Raw genomic sequence first — 21,528 nt, 5'->3', positions numbered from 1 at the left:
ATTATTATTTTATGATGAGTATATACCAGGACCCGAACTAAGTTCATTGATCCTCATCATATAAAAAGATTCGACTTGAAGTTTCATTATATGAAAGGATTTTGGACTTGAAGTGAGAATTATTAAACACTTCCCATATCATGCTATCCCAAGTGAGAATTATTTGAAATTTGTCCAAAAACCATACCATTACTAAATTTTCCTTTTTGCTAGTCATCTTGCCCCAGTCCCGAATTGCCCTAAAGAACTTGTGCACTGTGGTTGACAAGAGAACTTGGTACCTGCCAAGAGTTGGCTCCACCATACAAAAACCTAACAACTAACCAAAACTCCAAATTTCCTTCTCAATGACAAATAGATTTCCGTTTTCACTTTTCATCTGACAGAGAGAAAATAAATAATTCTGATGGATAACACAAAGCAGTTCGGAAATTAAATAATCTCATGAAATTAAAATTTTACTACTAATTCATAAGGAGCACAACAATAAAAGACCCTCTAGTTTAGAACAAAGTCAACTGATTTTCATTATATATATATATATTTATATATTTGATTCTTATATGTAACAATCTAATTCGGTTATGTAGGTTAAGGTTGTTAAATATTGGTATGTAATAATGACTGAATACAGGTAATGTATGATGATATGTTTTTTACTAACACTGCTTAATTATCTCTTATTAAAAAAAAAAAATTTTAGATAGTCTATATTATATGAACTTCACAAATAAAGGGAACGAAAACATAAATTATCACTATTTGTGTCATCAAGTTTATTTATTATGGCCTAATATACAAACTTTATATAAAATGTATCAGAGCGTCCAACAATATTGGGTTTAACAATTTTGATGTACAATTCCCCGTTTGGTTTTACTCCTCATTCCTTATCCTTGAATTCTAATATAAAATAGCACAATAAACTTACATAATAGATAATCTAACATAAATGAATTCATAAATTATTACAAATATATAGATAGAAGGCTTCCCAGAGCCCCCTACTTGGTTCACTGAAACTAACTTCTCTGAAAGCTTTGCCGACTCTTATTTCGAACTCGAGTCTAACTCCAAACACCATCAAACAAATAAACAAAATTATAAAACTAAAATTATAATGCGACCTTACAATTTCTAAGTACCCAAAATGCTGAAATAAAATCTACACTTAAAAGCAAGACTTACAAAAATTGAGCTGAGACTTTCTTCTCAAATTACTCAAGAACTCAAATTAGGGTTTTCATTTGTAGCTATTTATAGGAGGGAAATAAATCATTATCACCTAAGCCTAGCCCCTCCAGCTTTACCTAATAGGCTGGATTAATTACTCAGCTAATTAGGGAGGATGAATGAGCAGGAGAAAACCCAAATTAGAGATATAGACTTCCACCTCCTGCTTTATATCTCTAATTCATCCAATAGGAAAACATCCTTCCACCTTTTAACTCTCCCTGAAATAATTTTTTTTGATAAGGATATGAATTTGAGAATACCTGAGAAGGCTAGTTGGTATGTCTGTTCTTCATTTCCAAAAGAGATTAGAGGAATAGCGAATAATCGAGAGAGAGGGAGAGTAAGATGGAAACAAAATAAAATAGAATATATGAATGGTTAAGGTTTGAGGTTGCTGGGTAGGAGACAACTGATTGTCCAAGTGGGCTTGATAGGAGCATATTTATGTGACTTAGCTTGTTTTCTTGCATTTACATAGTTAGTTTCTATTTATTAGAGTGTTTTAAGCCATTTTCTTGTGTTTTTAGGTTCAAATGACTAAGTTGGCAAGAAAGTGCAATTTGGAGCATTTTAGAGCAGTTTTGGGCTTCGAATGGATAGCACAAGCATGGAGCAAGGTGGATGGACGAATTTGAAGTTCAAGAAGGGCTAGGAATGTGCTTAACATGTGGAAGAATTAAATCAAAGACTTGGAATATAAGGAATCAGCTAAGAAGAAGGAAACATTATCCAAATTACCTTGTCTTATCCAAACCTTATCCAACCTTATCTTATCTTATCCTAACCTAATCTTATCCCACCTTAATTCCAGTTGCAAGGAGGACATCTAAATGACATTAGAACACCTAAATATCAGGTTTCTAGAAGCCCTATCCCTATCCCTAAAAGTATGCCGCATGTTTCCCTTCTAGAAGCCGTGTTTCCTGCCGCAAGGATCATTCCTTTTCCTCCCTGGAATTTGATTGAGAGTGTCCTTGTTCTTTGTTGATTTGGAGTCCTAATTCCCCTCTTTCTCAGCCTTGCCGTGCCTTCCCTTCTCCCTATAAATACATAGTGTCGCAACATTCATTCATCACCCATCTCTCACTACAATTCACAACACACATCCATCATACACAGAAATCTCTCATTGTGCCGTAGCTTTGCAAGGAGAAAGGAGAGGAGAGCCTTGGAGCCGTGCCTTACCATTCAAGCTTGGAGTGCTGGAACATTCTTAGGTGTATTCTATCTTTTGCTTTCAATGTTTAATTTAAGTTATCTTTGTTAAAGTGCGAACATGAGGAACTAAACTCGTTTTAGCTAGAGGTGGATTCAAAGCCATGAACATATATGTGATATGAATTGATTTCCTCCAGTTATTGTTTTGTAAAACATGAATGCGATTTACTTATCTGTTTGATTAATAACTTAATCTTGTATGTTGATTAAGGAGGCCTACTTAGTTTGCATGCATGAATTTGATGCTAAAATATAAGGGAATTTCACCTAATTATTATGAACTTATATTTACAAGTAGTGGAGATTGCTAGTCACAATTGCGTTAAGTAAATCCATGGCAGGAGTATCATGCAGTTCATAGTTACGAATGTCATGTCAATGTTTATGATTTTCATAGAACTTAATGATTTTTTATATGTATCTCTGTCATGCAGTTCATATAGGGAACTTGATAAGAATAATTTGATTGCGTCGCTAAGTCAAATTCAATGAAATTAGGAAAATCTAATGGTTAATTTGTGCAGTTCATGGTTAACTTGGGGCATTGTCATTCATGGTTTATAGGAATAATAACTGGAAATCGATTTATATGCATATGTTTCATGTGTGGAGATGAACCCTCTAGCTAGCCATTCACCCATTTAAACACCCAATTTTGTCCAAATTGTGGAGTCTTTAAATCTGTTTGTTTTTACTTTAATTTCATCAAAACCAATTCCCCCTTTAATATTTTGTGTTTACTTAGTTAGAACTTGTTTTAATTTGTTTCTTTTAGTGTTTTGAGTCAAAGTTAAGTTAGAATTCATCCAAAGTAATCCTTAGTTTCTGTTTTGAGTCAATTTGCTTGTTTTGTGCTGTTTTGAGTTATTCTAGTTTGTTTTAAGTCATTAGAGTCTAGTTTAGTGTTTTTGAGTCTAATTTGAGTAGATTAGCATCCCTTCTAATCCCCGGCCTAGAACGATCCCTACTTTCACATACTACAACTACATAGAAAGGGTTTAATTTGCGTGTTAGGTTATATCACATCAGGGCTTCCCCTTTTGTTTTGTTTTGTTTTGTTTGAAAATAGGCTTTAGCTAATATTAATAATCTTATAAAAACTCCATACGAACATGCACAAACAGACTGTATGGTGAATTACATTAAAGCCTCGATAATTAACAATTAAAACATGTTACACCTACAAAGAAATAATCTTACTATTTAACAGTAATTGTAAACAGTAATTTAAATTAGGGTCTTTAGACTCTACCCTCCTAAAACAAATTTTCGTCCTCGAAATTTAAACTTACTAGAATAAGAGAAAAGTTTTGGGTATTTTATATGCATCTGTCTCTAATTCCTATGTTGCTTCATCTGTGTCTTCATGTAACCACAAAATTTTCACTAATGGAATTGTTTTAGTGAGTAGCACTTGCTCTTTGTAGTCTAGTATTTGAATTGGTCTATCCTCGAAGGATAATTGTTCATTTATGTTGAATTATCCCCAATCGATCACATGTGATGGTTCCGGTTCATACTTTCAAGACATAGAAACATGAACAACAGTATGTATGCCAGAAAGTTGAGGAGGCAGTGCTAACTTATAAGCTAATTCCCCTATTCTTTCTAGAATTTCAAACAGTCCAATAAACCTTGGTGATAATTTTCCAGATTTTCCAAACCTTTTAATTCCTCTTTGAGTTGATACTTTTAAAAACACATTATCATCCACATTAAATTTCAATTGCTTCATCCTTTGATCGAGACAGCTCTTTTGTCCACTTTGAGATGTTAGGATCCGCTGTTTGATAATCTTAATCTTTTCAGTTGTCTCTTGTACCAAATCAGGTCCTAACGACACAATTTCTCCTACTTCGGTCCAACTATAGGTGATCGACAAGGTCTTCCATACAATGCTTCATGTAGTGTCATCTGTATGCTTGATTAATAACTATTGTTGTAAGCAAACTCTGCTAGTGACAAATGATCTTCCCAACTTCCACCGAAATCCATAATGTAGGCTCCTAACATGTTCTCTAAGATTTGAATAGTCCGTTCTGATTGTCCATCAGTTTGGGGATGAAAAGCACTAATGAAATTAATTTTTGTACCCAATGCTTTTTGTAAACTTCCTCAAAAATTTGAAGTAAATTTAGAATCATGATCAAACACAATCGAAATATATAGGAATTCTGTGCAATTTAACTATTTCTCTGTTATAAAGCTTTCCATGTATTTCAGTGGAGTATGTGGTTTTAATTGGTAGGAAATGTGTCGATTTGGTTAAACGATCCAAAATAACTGATATTGCATCTCATTGTGTTGGGGGATCTCGGCAGACCAGTAACAAAGTCCAAAGTGATGTGATCCCATTTCCATTCTGCTACCGGTAATGATTGTAGTGAACCTGAAGACTTCTGATGTTCAGCTTTCACTTGTTGACAAGTAAGACATTTTGCCACAAAATCCTTTACATCTCTTTTCATACCATTCCATCAAAATTGACGCCGAAGATCTTGTTACATCTTGGTTTCTCCAAGATGGATCGTAAAAGGTGAATAGTGCTCTTTCCAAAGAACTTCATTCCTTAAATTAGAACTTTCTGGTACATATAGTCAATTTAAATATCTTAATCCACCATCCGCACGAAGTTTCCAGCCTTTAAGTGTTTCCCCAATTGAAATCTTTGTTCAAAAAGATTGAGACATAGAATCGCTTTGTTGTGCATCAATGATTCTCTTAATCAAAGTGGGGTGAGTGACTAAATTACACAAATACGCACAATCTTCTTGCATTCCCACATGCAAGTCAAAATCATAAAGAGATTCTACCATCTTTGACTTTTGATGAAACAAATGAGTTGCCAGTGTTTGGGGTTTTCTACTTACTGCATCCACCACTACATTGGTCTTACGTGGATGATAATGCAAACCAAAATCATAATCCTCAAGATATTCCCTCTAGCGTTGTTGCCTTTAATTCAACTATTTCTGAGTAAATAAGTACTTTAAACTTTTATGATCAGAAAAGAGTCTAAATCGTTCTCCCTATAAATAATGTCTCCATGTCTTCAGTGCATGAACAATAATCGCTAGTTCTAAATCGTGTGTTGGATAATTTCTTTCATGTGGCTTCAGTTGATGGGAAGCATAAGCAATAACTCTGCCAAATTGCATTAAAACACATCATAGTCCATGTAATGATGCATTGGTAAAAACTGCATAACCGACATCTCTTTTATGAATGATCAACACCGGAGTAGTTGTTAATTGAATCTTTAATTCCTAAAATGATTCTTCATATTCATCAGTCCAAATAAATTTAACTCTCTTTTGTGTTAACTTGGTTATGGGAATGGCTATTCGAGAGAAATCCTTAATAAATCTTCTGTAATAACCGGCCAAACCTAGGAAGCTTCGTATATGTACATCTTTTGGCTGACTCCAATTCAACACTGCTTCTACTTTTGAAGGATCCACTGCAATGCCTTTATTCGAGATGACATATCCTAAAAATTTCACTTCAGTCAACCAAAACTCACATTTGCTTAACTTAGAATATAACTTATTTTCCCTCAAAGTCTATAAGATGATTGACAAATGTTCTTGATGTTCTTCCTCGATCTTAGAGTAGATGAGAATGCCATCAATAAATTCAATAACAAACAGATCAAGGCAATGTTGAAAAACTCGATTCATTAAATGCATGAATGCTGCTAGTGCATTCGTTAAACCAAAAGGCATAACCAAAAGCTCATAATGTCCTTATCGAGTTCTGAAAGTTGTCATTGGTATATCTTCTAGTTTAATTAGAAGTTGATGATAACCGGAACGAAGATCAATCTTTGAGAAATATCGTGCACGTTTCAGTTGATCAAATAGATTCTCAATTATAGGCAATGAATACTTGTTCTTAAAAGTAATTCTATTTAGTGAACGGTAATCAATACACAACCTAAGGGTTTGATCATTTTTATTTACAAATAATGCAGTAGCATCCCAAGGTGATGTACTAGGTTGTATAAAACCTTTCTCTTAAAGTTCTTGAAGTTGCTTTTTCAAATCTTTCAATTTTGTTGGAGCCATACGATATGGAAGTATAGATATGGGTGATGCACTTGGATATGTCTCTATGGAAATATCTATTTCTCAAATGGGTGGCAATCCAAGTAAGTCTTTTGCGAATACATCAAGAAAATCTCTTACTATTGGCATATATTCAGTTTTGGATCCACTTATACCCTCCACCATAATTTGAGCTATTTGTCTTAAATAATCAACTTTTATGTTATCCAAAATTGAATTAGGTTTTGTAACACTCTTATTCCTATAAAAACTAAAATTTTTCCAATAGAGGTAGTCATAATCACAAAGTTCCTAGCACCATCAATAATACCTTCAAATCGTTTAAGCATTCCAAATATGGATTTCTTCCGTATTGGGATTGGGGGATCGGGCATTTCTATAACACCATCAAATCACATTCAACCTGATGGTGCAATATATCTATTGTACATGACTTGCACACCTGATTGACTTTTACACAATCTCCCAAAAGAGATCCAATCAATAATGGAAATTTCATAAATTCATACTGTAGTCCCAAAGTGGATGCAAAAGATGTAGATATAGATGAGTTTGTAGCATCAGGGTCAAACAATATCTTAGCCTAAGAATTAAATACGAGAAAAATACCTTCCATCAATTCCGGGTCTTGTTGCTCATCCACTTGACTAACTACATACACTCGTCCCTGAGTAAGTTGCTTGGGGCTCCTAGCAATTGCTGACACCCTAGGTCTCCTTTGAGCAGGTTGTTCTCTTGGATGTGGTGCTTGTTGATGAAGAGGACCCCTAAATTGGTTTTGTGGGGGTTGGTATGAAGCATGGTACACTCGTGCTGGAGCATGGAATTGTTGTGGTGGTGCATAATATTGAAGTTGCAGAATCCTAGGTGCTTGATATATTTGCAAATTATGGGCAATCCCTCAGATAGTTTCCTTTCTATCCACATTGATAACACATTCGATCTTGATTCGGCTTAAAGGATGTCTGATTCGGTTGTTGGAAACAAGGTGGAATAAACCTTGGGCGTTTACTACTCTGCCCTCCACTAAAGTTCTTAAATGCCCAAGACCTCTTAGATTCAAGGATCCTTTGTTTTGCCATAAAAGCACGGTCAACAACCTCAGAGTATTTCGTCATCTTAAAAAGTTCTACCTTCTTGATCTCAATTACTAACCGTTCTTCCAACTTCTTTGCTTTAGTAATCTCATTGGGAATCATATAAGGTGCAAAGCGCATCAACTCTCCAAACTTAGCTACATATTGCACCATAGTCATCTCATTTCGCCAGAGGTTTGTAAATTCCCGAACCTTCATAGTTCTCATGGTCTCGGGAAAATATTTCTCGAAAAATAGAGCCTCGAAAATTTCCCAAGTTGAAATTTCAAGATTAGGGTTAATTAAAACGGATTCCCACCAATGATAAGCTTGGCCCTCCAAGTAATTGCAATGGTTACCTTCAAATTTTCTGGAATCTATTGTGGAGCAAAAAATAATTAAGAAAAATATGGTGGCAACATGTGGATTTTTGGGTTAAAAAGACAAAATTACCCTCGAGGCACGCCGGAACTCCCACTGTCAAGCAGTAGACAATCACGACTCAATCAAGGTCAAAAGTGATCAAAATAGGTATTTATTCAAAACCTATTTCATCCATCCTCATCAAATCCTTCCCACAAGGTAGCCCTCAGTTATTCATTCAAATTAGGATTAATTACCTAAATTAATTGATTAATTTTCTAATTAATGTCATAATTGATTGCAAGATACATAATATCTTGCAATTAGAGCCAAAAACCACCATAAGTGGCCGGACCCCTTTTCTCCAAATAGGGGCCGGCCACACTCCTATATAAACACCCACATTTCTTCAAAAACCGAAGTCCAATTCTCTTCTAAAATTCTCCAAAATTTCTCTAAATACATTCTCTCTCAAATTCTAACTTTGACATCGGAGGTTCTTCGGCCAAACCACCCCCCCCCCCCCCCCCCCAAAATTCATCGTGGGCACGTGAGGCCTTTGGCCTTGACTTAAGGTGTTAATTGTTTTGCAGGTGCATTTTCGTCCAAGAAGTAAAAGGTGGAAATTTGCATCCACAAATTGGTGTTTTCATTGAGAGTCTTGATTCAAACGCTTGAAAAAGACTCTTGCATTCAATGTTTTTCGTTTTCTTGCTCATTTGTAGATTTTTCGTACGTTCTTATTCTTGGAATTTTTATTTACAAAAATTCTTTGATAAAACGTAAAAGAAAAGTACAATGACTAGAAACTCAGAAACCACGATGAACGAAACTTTCTACGTTCAAGGATTTGGACCATGGCAATCCATGAGCCTCAACGGAACAACGAGTGGAGCTACACCACCCCTAAGGGGCACCACCGTGGCTAGGCCAACGGCAGGCACCATGGTAGCAGCCACCGAGGAAGCTCATTGCGAGATGGGGACTCACGGTGAAGGCCTCACCTTGTAGGCACAAGCCTAGGCCCGTGCCATCTTACAGTAGCGAGCCCAGGCCCGCGTCACAAAGGAGCCTAGCATGGCCTAAGCTGCAGCCACAGCTGCCAAGGCAACAAGTGAAGTCGCTTGGGCTTTGCTTATTACCTCGGTACAGGGTAATAGTGACACTGTTGCTTCGTCTGATAGAGATCAGCTTGGAGCTAGTGAGTCCATGACTAGACTTCTAAGGTAACTGTATTCAGATCGGCCTTACTCTGGCCTTGGAAAATCATGGTTCCATAGATGCTTTAGAAAGGCAACCTCTCCTTCTTGAGGATGGATAGTTATGCAAAGATCATGCCTTGAAGAGTAAGCTTGAATGCGTACCGTTTGGTCTTTTATCTTCATATGTTAATCTGAACCTTCATGGAGTAGAGAAGATACTTTTGGATTTCGATCATGCCACCTTGAGCGTCATGTTGTAAAAGATTTCAATGATTATGTGTATCACATTAGCACACTTTGCAAGAGACGGCCATTCATTTCTCTAAGTAGTTATGGTCTTCACATTCATCAATCTCGAGGCAAAGTCTGTTAGTATTCAACGATTAGATCACCTAATGCTTTGTCTTTAAATAACCTCTTTCAAGTTTGATTTCATAAGATTTCTTTATTTTCCATCTACAGAGTGAAGTTCTTCCCTCTATTTCATAATCTTCTTTCTGAGCCCAGTTCGTTCTTTAATTTTTCAACGTTTAAGGTCCTGAACCCAAAACCCATGTTTTTCCTTCCTTCTTCAGCCATATAAGATCAAATAAGAATGATTTAAGACATAATCTCATAATAGCATCATCCACTTCTGAAGATTTGTTGCATAACATTCATCCCTATGCAATACCCTCTTTGCAGTCTTCGCATACGGGTTCAGCCTCAGTAAAGTGTTGAGATTCTTGAGAGGGTTCCTCGTCATTGCTCTTTTCCTCACATTTGGAATGAATAACAATGATGGCCGAGCTGTTATAGAATTGACAATTTTGGCTAAGTTTATATCATAGTCTTCGTAGGATAAATTTCACATCAAGGGCCCAAGTTGTTTGTACTTTGTCATGCCCTTGTCCTGAGACTTTGATGATAAACATGTGTTTGTATGAATGTTCCTTTTTCTTCTTTGCTTCCTTACTCATAGAACCAAATCTTAATCTAGTACATCTTTCCAAAGGAAACGAACTTTTAGAGAACAAGTTATAGAGCATAATACTAATAAGTTTGTAGGCCTGGGACAAAGCTCAAAATCCCCCTTGATAATGTTGATTCGAAAAAACATTGCCTCCTAAACTTAGTATTCATAAAGTTTCTCACCACGATATCCAGAATACCACTTTACTTCGGTGTCAGGAATTACACATTAAACCCATGAAAAACCTTTTGCTCTGTACTTAGCAGGATGTATTTATCGGACTAAGATTGAGGGACTTTGTACCTAAAATAATTTGTAGGATAGTTCACTCCTCTTTGCCTTGCCCTAATACTTGGGCCAAAGATTTTAATATTTGCAATGTGATAGGAAAGAATTTATCCTTAGTTCAAGTTGCTTGTCCGTTCCCAGTGAATCTTAAATGAAAGTTCTTTAGGGACTTGGTTGTCAGCATGCAGGACGGAAACACTTTTTGAATCGTTTTTTAGACCCTATGCGTCGGATATGAGCATTTCTGATCAGACTACTTTAATTGTCTTGGTCAAAGAATTTCTGTGTATCAGAGCTCTGCTGGAATAAAATTCTTATTAGGGATTACCTAGTTTAGATGCCCCATTCGAACCTGCTAACATATGGTGTTGTAGACATATTTGACTTCGTATGTTGGTCCGGGATAGAAGTAATCGTACTTGGGATTAGATTTCAAAGCCACCCTCGGATAATTTCTGGATTGCCTTTCAACAATTCCCTGAAATGGTGTAGACCTTGGGTTTGAATATTATAACCCATAACTTTGCTAGTCGTATAAACTTTTCGGAGACCGGATGGTGCATTGGACTTCCAGGTTAGGGTGCTATGTGCCCGTGCTAATAGCTTGCCAATCATAACCATGGTTATTACGGTTAGAATCTCCTAACATGCCACCTGTTTAATACAGGATGGGTTAAGAGAGACTTTTTTGACAATGACACTTTGAATTTTAGACTTGTATTGTGGAAAGTTTTCAAAGTTTATGCTTTATTTGAAGTGAGTGAGGTATACCCTGCATCACCAAAAAGATAAAAGAAAGAAAAAATATTGAAGTTTAGACAAATAAAGCTTATTTATTTACGAGAGTATGATTGAGACCGGAGTGTGATTGAATTTGGGAAGAATTGCCTACCTATCTCCAGGAAGGAGAATCAATTCATGGTGTAATTCTAAGAAAAAAAATGATATAATGTAAAAATTACGTCATGGATCACTTTTGACGATAAGCCTATGGTAGGGTGTGAGGAGATGAGTTCTTCATGGACTTGTCTTCACATAGACGGTGGTGTTGATTGAGTCTGTAATGGATTGCCTACATATCCTAGGAAGGGAATCAAACCATGTGTAGTTTGGATGGTGTTGCGCTTAAGGATAGTATTGTTTGAGCTTAGTGGTGCTTCACTTCTTGGTGATCAAGGTCCTGTCTATGCATTGCATATAGTAGGTTCCTTTGCTTCCTACTTCGACGATCTTATAGAGTCTTTCCTAGTTTGATCCGAGTTTACTTTCTTTTGGGATTTTGGTATTTTCGAAGACCACTATTAGGAAAAGATCCTCAACTTGGAAGCCCTTGGGTTTGACACCCTTGCTATAGTATGATCAATGGTAAGCGGATTGTTTGACCTAGGCACACTCTTGGCGTTCTTCCGCAAAGTTAAGATTGGACTTTAGGATTCCCACGTTTTCTAAGGTGGTTAGCTCTTTAGTATGCAAGTTTGGCATAGTTGTGACTTGGACCAAGATGCCAACTTTTGTTTTGTAAGCCATGAAGAATGGTGTTTCCCCTGTAACATTCAGGATTTTCATGCGATATGCCCATAAAACTCCGGGTAACTTTTCCGGCCACTTACTGTTCTATTCAACCCTCTTCTTGAAACACTGCAAAATAGTCTTGTTTGAAGCTTCCGCATGCCCGCTACCTTGTCGATATCTCGGAGTGGAAGTGAGTCATGGGTGCATATTTTCATATATTAGTGTCATATATTTCCTTTGGATTTTGTCTATATGAATGACTCAAATGCACTAATTTATATTGTTTTAATTTATAGACATTCAATATGAGAGTTATGTGAAAAAAGAAGTGAAAAATGGAGATTTCAGGTGTCTACAATAATTTCAGTGGAACAAGAAGCTAACTAGCTGCGCGAAGACATGTGCATTACAACAATAAGATGAAACCGAGCAGTTTTGGAATCAAATAGAGATGGGAATGCTATTCAATGGTATTTAGGAGAGAATTTAATTTCTAGTTTTTATTATTTCCGTTTATTTTTCATTTTCTTTAATAAGGACTTCAAGTCCATTAGTGATAGGATTTTAGTGGGGATTTAATTGGAGCCTTTAATACCCTTGTCGTGGGTTTTATATTAAGGAGATCCATTCTCCTTGTGAAAAGTCAACCACAAAAACAAAACCAAAAATCATCTATTCTACATAGGGGCTATGACAAGGAAGGCAGGAAGAGCTACTTTGGAGCTTTTGTGTACTAGGGCTACGATGTAGCCCTAGTCAATACTTAATTGCCTTGTGGCATTGTTATTATCATGTTTTTCTTCTTTATTGAGTATCCTTTGCTATTTGTAATGCGCTTGATTTTTATTTAGATGCTTGATCACCATCTAGGTTTAAATTAGATTGATTTGATGCAAGTTAGAGTAGATGCCATACTTAACTTGGCTTTAGCTTCTGGCAATTGATGCCATAACCACCTATTTGTAGATGCCATACAATTAGGGTTTGTGTGATTTTCCAACGATTTCCATAGAGCTTAATGGTTTCTTATTTGTTTAAATCCATCTAGATGCCATAGAGGGTTAACATGTAAGGATACTTTTGATGTAACCAGATGCCATGGTCGTCAAATAATTTAGGGAAAATCGATTATCAGTATTGGGGAACTACTTGAGCATAACATATTAAGGGAATTAAGTAGAATTTGTTATGGTGAATTTGAATGCCCTAGGTTTTATTTTCTTATGTGTTTAATTTTATTATTTCATGCATTTTATTTTCAAGTCATATTTCATTTTTAGTTTAATTCAAATTTTCTCTCTTTTCCATTAAAGCTTCTCAATTACAATTTGTTTCAATTTAGTTGGTAAGATTTTTACAATCAATTCGATCTTTGTGGGACGATATCCATGCCTATATGCTATACTTCATTTGATTTGTATACTTGAGAGCACAAAATTCAAGACTTAATGAGCCTAATTTCGGTTATCAAATTTTCGCAATAGTGAGGTGACAAATTCCTAGTTCTTTGTACCAATCTATGATTTCGGAGTTGGTGAACTGTAGTCCGTTATCAGTAAGGATTGTATGTGGGATCCCAAATCAGCAAATGATGATCTTCCAAACAAAGGAGTTTAATGTAGCTCCGGCGATTCTCCTTAGTAGTTCTGCCTCTATCCACTTTGCGAAGTAATTTGTGGCCACTATCAGGTACTTTATGTTTCCTTGAGCCTTCTTAAGAGGGCCAACTAAGTCGATGCCCTATTGCATGAAGGACCACAAGCCTATTAATGTATTAGGTTCTTAGGCATGTCATGGGTGCATACCTTTTCTAAGGATTTTGTAGAGCAATTTTATAAAGAAAGAGAGTTCAACATTGTTCATTGTTATTGGTTAATGAAGCAAAAATAGTGAAGTGAAAAGTTAAAAAAAAAAAAAAAAAAAAAAAAAGCTTAAAAGGAAAGTAGTGCTGTTAAAATAACAATAAAATGTTTGAGAAAAAAAAGGCTATATTGTCACATCTCGCCCCGAGCCCCCACCACATCCCCGGGTTCGACTCTACCGTAGCACGATATTGTCCGCTTTGGGCCCCGACCACGCCCTCACGGTTTTGTTTCTGGGAACTCAAGAGCAACTTCCTAGGGGGTCACCTATCCTGAGATTGCTCTCGCATGAACTCGCTTAACTTCGGAGTTCCGATAGAACCCGAAGCCAGTGAGTTCCCAAAAGGCCTCGTGCTAGGTAGAGATGGGAATATACATATAAGGCATACAAGATCCACTCCCTTGGGTGATGTGGGATGTTACATATATGCAGCAAGAAGAAAAGAAGAAAATAAAAAGTGTAAAGTTGTGCTTAAGTTCTAATTGCTTTCAAGTTATTTGAATTTTTCTCTAAAAGGAAAATTTGGAGTGCTCTACAAGTTTCTTAGATCTTTGTTTTTCTATTCCATTTCTTGTTTAGCCACTTAACCCTTAGCCTTAGTACAACCTTGTGAAAGACCTTTTGATCCAAGAAATTACTTGATGTTGATAGCGAGCTAGGTGGACAAGCTAGCATATGGCGAGATGCACAATGAGATCATTTGAGTGAAACACATTAACCTACATATATGAGTAAATGAGTGTATGCCTTGTGAGAAGTTCACTTGATTGCATATGATGATTCTAAGAAGCTTGAAATTGTATTGACATGGCTATTACACACACTACACTCCAAGTCATATTTGGTTTGACCTTTGGATAATGTCTTGAACTACTGTTGCTTATTTCTTGAAAGTTATCTCATGGTTGGTGTTTTCTCTAAGATTAAAATTTGGGAATTTAGCCAAAAATTTGTTGTGATTTATTTTCTTTTGTTTTGCTCAAGGACAAGTAAAATCTAAGTTTGGGGGTATTTGATTGGTGCATATTGTCATATATTATTATCATATATTTCCTTTGGATTTTGTCTATATGAATGGGTGAAATGCACTAATTTATATTTTTTAATTTATAGGCATTCAATACGGGAGTTATGTGAAAAAGAAGTGAAAAATGGAGATTTCAGGTGTCTACAATAATTTCAGTGGAACAAGAGTCTAACTAGCTATGCGAAGACATGTGCATTACAACAAGAAGATGAAACTGAGTAGTTTTGGAATCAAATAGAGATGGGAATGCTATTCAATGGAATTTAGGAGATAACTTATTTTCTAGTTTTTATTATTTCCATTTATTTTTCATTTTCTTTATTAAGGAGTTCAAGTCCATTAGTGATAGGATTTTAGTGGGGTTTTAATTGGATTTCAATTGGACTTTAAAACCCTTGCCGTGGGTTTTATATTAAGGAGATCCATTCTCTTTGTGAAAAGTTAGCCACAAAAACAAAACCAAAAATTATCTATTCTACATAGGGGCTGTGGCAAGGAAGGCCAAGAGGAAGAGCTACTTTGGAGTTTTTCTTTACTAGGGCTACGATGTATGTCACATCCCGGCCTGGGCCCCCACCACATCCCGGGCTCGACTCCACCATAACACGACATTGTCCGCTTTGGGCCCCAACCACGCCCTCACGGTTTTGTTTCTGGGAACTTACATGAGAACTTCCCAATGGGTTACCCATCATGAGATTGCTCTCGCGTGCTACTCGCTTAACTTCGGAGTTCCGATGGAACCTGAAGCCAGTGAGCTCCCAAAAGGCCTCGTGCTAGGTAGAGATGGGAATATACATATAAGGCTTATAGGATCCACTCCCCTGGGCGATGTGGGATGTTACAATGTAGCCTTAGTCATGAATACTTAATTGCCTTGTGGCATTGTTATTATCATGTTTTTCTTCTTTATTGAGTATCTTTTGCTATTTGTAATGTGCTTGATTTTTATTTAAATGCTTGATCACCATCTAGGTTTAAATTAGGTTGATTTGATGCAAGTTAGAGTAGATGCCATACTTAACCTTGATTTAGCTTCTGGCAATTGATACCATAACCACCTATTTGTAGATGCCATACAATTAGGGTTTGTGTGATTTTCCAACGATTTCCATAGAGCTTAATGGGTTCTTACTTGTTTAAATCCATCTAGATGCCATTGAGTGTTAACATGTAAAGATACTATTGATGTAACCAGATGCCATGACCGTCGAATAATTTAGGGAAAATCGATCATCAGTATTGGGGAACTACTTGAGCATAACATATTAAGGGCAATAAGCAAAATTGGTTACGGTGAATTCAGATGCCCTAGGTTTTTTCTTATGTTTTTAATTTTATTATTTCATGCATTTTATTTTCAAGTCACATTTCATTTTTAGTTTATTCAAATTTTCTCTCTTTTCCATTAAAGCTTCTCAATTACAATTTGTTTCAATTTATTTAGTAAGATTTTTAGAATCAATTCGATCTCTATGAGACGATATACGTGCTTATATGCTATACTGTCATTTGATTCGTATACTTGAGAACACAAAAATTCGAGACTTAATGAGCCTAATTTTGGTTATCTAATTTTGGCAACAATGAGGTGGCAAATTCCTAGTTCTTTGTGCTAATCTATGATTTCGAAGTTGGTGAACTGCAGTCCGTTATCAGTAAGGATTGTATGTGGGATCCTGAATCGGCAAATGATGATCTTCCAAACAAAGGAGTTTAATGTAGCTCCGGTGATTCTCGTTAGTGGTTCTGCCTCTATCGACTTTGCGAAGTAATTTGTGGCCACTATCAAGTACTTTATGTTTCCTTGAGCCTTCTTAAGAGGACCAACTAAGTTGATGCCCTATTGCATGAAAGACCACGATCCTATTAATGTATTAGGTTCTTTGGCATGTTTTGGGTGCGTACCTTGGTATTTGTTGCAACTTTGGGTGCATTTAGCGGCGTCTTGTGGCGTAGTGGGCCATTAATATCCAGTGGTTAGTGCTTTCCAGGCTGATGATCTTCCTCATGCATGGTTACCATATATTTCGGAATGAATGTCACTTAGGATTTGCAAGCCTACTTCTGGAGTAATGCATAGAGTGTAGGGTCCGAGATAGGAGTGTCGGTAGAGCTTTCCGCAAATGACTGTGTATCTCGAAGCCTTTTGGACCAGTTTCATGTCTAAGTTGCAATCCTCCGATAGCTTCTCGTTTTATATGTAATCGATGATCTCGTCTATGCAATTCTCTTGGGCGTCAATGATAGCAATTACTTGCAGCTTTGGCTCCTGGATGCTTGGGACAATGGGGTACTCAAAAGATATCATTTATCGAAGATAATTATCGACAGTTGAGTCTATGTTTGCCAGTATGTCAGCATGGCAATTTTCTCATATTAGGATCTGCATGATTTCATGTTTCTCAAAATTCCTAAGTGGCTTTTTTGCATTTAGGTAGAGTCCCATTGTGGATGGTAAGTTGCGTTGTCTCATGTGATTTGGTTAACCATGAGCATTGAGTCACAGTGGATCAACAATTTTTTTACCTGGACTTTTTCTGCTACCCTAAGCCCTGCTAGGAGCGGTTCCTATTCTTCTTTGTTATTGCTCGCCTTGAATTCGAGTTTCAAAGCCTAGTGCCATCTGGTGTCATTAAGGCCATTTATGATCCAGCTTTGTTTATGTATGATGATCTATCAACATAGAGTTTCAAAAGGCGGGGCTTCTCCAGCGCCTTCTGGGGTCTGTAAAGTCTATGATTTCTTACACCGCTGGAGTAAACTCAGCAACGAAGTCTGCCAGTGCTTGCGCTTAGATAGAAGTCTTAGGGTGGTAGATGATTTTGTGCTGTCCTAATTCAATGGCCCATTTGCTGGCTATAGACGATGCGTTGGGGTTGCGTAGGATGGATCACGGCAGATACTCTGTCATGTAAACCACCCCCTGAATGATTAGAAGTATGGTTGAAGTTTTCTGGTTGCTTACTAGTGCCATGATAAGTTTTTCCAGTTTTTGGCATCTTGCCTCTAGTGCAAGGAGAGATTTTAACACGCAGTATATTGATTTCTGCTCCCTTGAGTCTTCTCGAATCAACACTCACTACACAATCTGCTATTGCCAAGTATAAGTACAAATATTCTCTGTCGATTGGTTTGGATAATAGCGGGGGTTTAGAAGGTACTTCTTCGATTTTGTAAAGGCTTCTTCACATTTGTCTGTCTAGAGTAATATTTTACTTTTCTTTATTATGGTAAAGAAGAGTTTGCATTTGTCAGTAGATCATGAAAGAAATCGGTTGAAAGCAACCTCCCTTCCCATCAAACTCTGTATCTCTTCCATGGTCCTCAACGATCTCATTTCCATGATAGGCTTGATTTTATCAGGATTGGCCTTGATGTCCTGTTTAGCGACCCAGTAGCGTAGAAATTTGTTTGATGCTACTCCGAAGGTGCATTTTTCTAGATTTAGCTTTATGTATATTTTTGGAGCAAGGCAAACGATGCTTATAGGTGAACTATATGATCTTTCTTTTCCTTACTCATGATGACCATGTCGTCGATATAAACTTTCATTGTTTCCTAATTTTTTCTTTGAAGATTCAGTTGACAAGTCTTTGGTACGTTGCCCCAACATTTTAAAGACCAAAGGGTTTAAGTTTGTAATGGTACGTACCTCATTCAATGACGAAGGATGTTGCTTTGATGTCTAGTTTGTACATCTTTATCTAATTTTACGTGAAATAGGCATCCATGAAGCTTAGTAATACATGACCTGGGGTTGAGTAAACCAGCAGATCGATGCGTGGTAGTAGATATGGATCTTTTGGGCAAGCTTTGTTCAGGTCCGTGAAGTCCACGCACACTCTCCACTTACTGTTCTTTTTCTGTACTAGCACCATGTTTGTTAGCTAGTCAGGGTAGTGCACCTCCACGATAACATTGTCATCTTTGAGCTTGTCGATCTCGAGTTCTATAATCTTACTTCGCTTTGTTCTGTGACTTCATTTGCACTGGATAACGGGTCTAGCATTGGGCCCAAGTGGAGGCGATGGCAGATTCTTGACATGTTTTATGTGGACCAGGTGAATACGTTCTTCTTGGCCTGCAAGAATTTCGTGAAAAACTATTTTTATTGATTAGTTAGCTTCGAGCCGGCTCTGGCTTTTTGTTATGGTTTGTCGAGATTGAGGTAATGTACATGGCATCCTCATCCCCCTTTGACTCTAGAATATTGTTGTCCTGAGGGTCGAGGTCTAAATTGAATTCTTTGTAGGCCATTTGTTAACCCTCCGACTTAGGTTGCTATGTTGACTCGTCATGTTGAAGCTTTATTTCCCTTTTTGGATCATGTTCATGTTTTCGATAGCTAAGCAGCACACCATTGATTGGTTAGGCTATGAGAAACCTTGAGTGGGCTAAATAATCAACCCAGGGCCAAATAATCAACCCAGGCCCAAAGGATTCCCTTTTAAACGTGGGCTTCCTGATAGGACTTTTCTTCTTCTCGCGTGATAGCTGATAAATCCCTGTCGTTATGCTCCCTTGCTTTCCGTGCACGTCTAATAATATGGAGAAACTTAGGGTATTCCCCTGCCTCAACTTGGTAACCGTTAGAAACTGCTCTTTTCCCTAGGACAAGTATTTAATTTGTCCTTAATCTTCCTCTCTTCCTTTAATTCTCATTTCTTCTTCAAAATTTTTATAATTGTTTTTCTTTCCAAATTCCTTTCTGCTTTCTGCGCTGGGTTGTGCCATCCCGTCCATGATTCTCCGTGTTCACGACAAGGTCTTTCTCAGGTAAGGAAGTTCTTCCCTTGACCCTTTCGAATTTTTCTTTTTTTTTTTCTACCTTCTCTGTTTGCCCTGGTGATGAAATTAGGCATACTTTTCTTCTTTTTGACTTTGCATTCCAAATATTTTGGGGTTTCAACATGGGCGCACAAGGGGTAGTCATGCTGCTTTGAAATCTTGTGTGTTCGCCTTTTGTGATTTCTTTCTTGCTTTTCATGCGTACAACACAATTGTCATTGAGCCTAGCTTGTTTACATGTTGCTGCATGCTTGAGTGGGATCGATTGGTTAATTACATTGACTTGCCGCCTGTTTTTGCTTGAATATGCTATAGCGCACTTTCCTTGGCTAGATCTTTAGGGCTTTGATAGAATGTCATGTGTAGGGAAATATGTATACGTTTTGCATGATAATGTGTAGGGAAAATAATCCTATATTAAAGTCTTAGATTTTTGTATGAAAGGGTTTGAATTTTTTTAACGTACCTTTTTACTTTATGGGGCATGCTTACTTTCCTTCCTAGGATAGATTCCTTGCCGTGCTTCGCTTTGCATGCTTGTATATTTCTTCCTGCATGTTGCACTAGCTTCTAGTATCTATGATTTGACACTTGCTTTTCATAGGTGCGTTATGGTTGCAGAATCACCAAAGTTTCAAATGTTGTGGATAAGTCCTTCACTACTGAGGACTGCCTTTAACGAGGCGGGCCACCACCTTCTATTGGTTCTCAAAATAAGGCTTTCAAGGAGGAGGAGCCTTCCTTAGACTCGGTCATTCCTATTGATCTCAAGCACATTTCTCGGTGCTACATCGGGAGTGGGTTGTTCCCCTCTGTACTGATCCACTTCGAGTTCTTTTGTGGTGAGGCCACCAGCTAGGTAGATTAAGTGGATATTGAACTCGACTTTGTGAACCAGTGCGCGACCTTGACAAGGGCCAAGGTTTTGGATGCCATTTTCATGACCAAGAACCAGGTTGTTCGCCTTGAGCCCGAACTTCTTCGCCACATGGTTAGGAGGTAGAGCTAGAGACCCATACTTTCATTTATGCTTGGGGAGAGTTTACCTCTACTTTTGAAGATGTTGCCAATATTATGCACCTCCCGCTTCAACAAATAGATTAAGTATTTTTGGCAGCAGAACCAAAAATGAAATTGCCGGTTTGAGGCCATGCTGTGCTTATGGTTAGGCCATTTTATTTTCCGTGATAGTAAAGACACCTTCAACCTTCAAGTGATTCCTTGGGCCATGGCGATTGGCCATGTGGTTTTGCTAGCCTCGTTATTCATTAGGTTTCTTTACCATGAGTTGGATCAATTTCACACTCTTGAGGAGCAGGTTACGGGTAGTGCCCCGTTGAAAAGTTTCCTCTTTTCTAACTTTCTGCAAATCTTTATATGGGTACGTATCAAGGATCTAAAGATAACCCCTTTACCCTTCAGGTGCAGTGAAGAGCCGCTATGTTATCGACTTTTCATCATCTTATTTGCCACAAAAGCTCCCACTAGCTTACTGTGGGTTCGGGAAGATTCCAGCAAAGAAGAAGGAATTCTTAGAGCTTTTAGATAATGTGAATAAATTTGTTTTCTGTCCATACGTGTCAACCCCTAAAGGTTTTGCGTCCATGATGTTTTTTTACCAACGATGTCTGTGGTGATGATCTAAGTGTGATGTCGAATCCTTTCTCCAAGAATCTGGATTTTTCCTTTGCTTATTGAAAAGTCGTTGGCTCTATTGGCCCCTTTAATCCCCTTCATATGAGAGGATGGCGAGGAAAAGAGTGCAGTTTATTATCCTTTCCAGGTGTGACATCAACTAGGTTTTGACCAAGGGATGCCATGTTCTTTCCTGGCTAAAGCTGAGGCTTCTTTCAATAATTTATTTTGGAGTTTTGTCTATGCGCCTCTGGATTGTCTTCATCTATGTTACCAACCGAACCCGAGTAAATGGTAT

The sequence above is a fragment of the Pyrus communis genome, chromosome 16 (assembly GCF_963583255.1).
Source record: "Pyrus communis chromosome 16, drPyrComm1.1, whole genome shotgun sequence".
NCBI lineage: Eukaryota > Viridiplantae > Streptophyta > Magnoliopsida > Rosales > Rosaceae > Pyrus > Pyrus communis.
The sequence above is the reverse complement of the archived record's forward strand: the minus strand, read 5'-3'. Positions refer to the sequence as shown.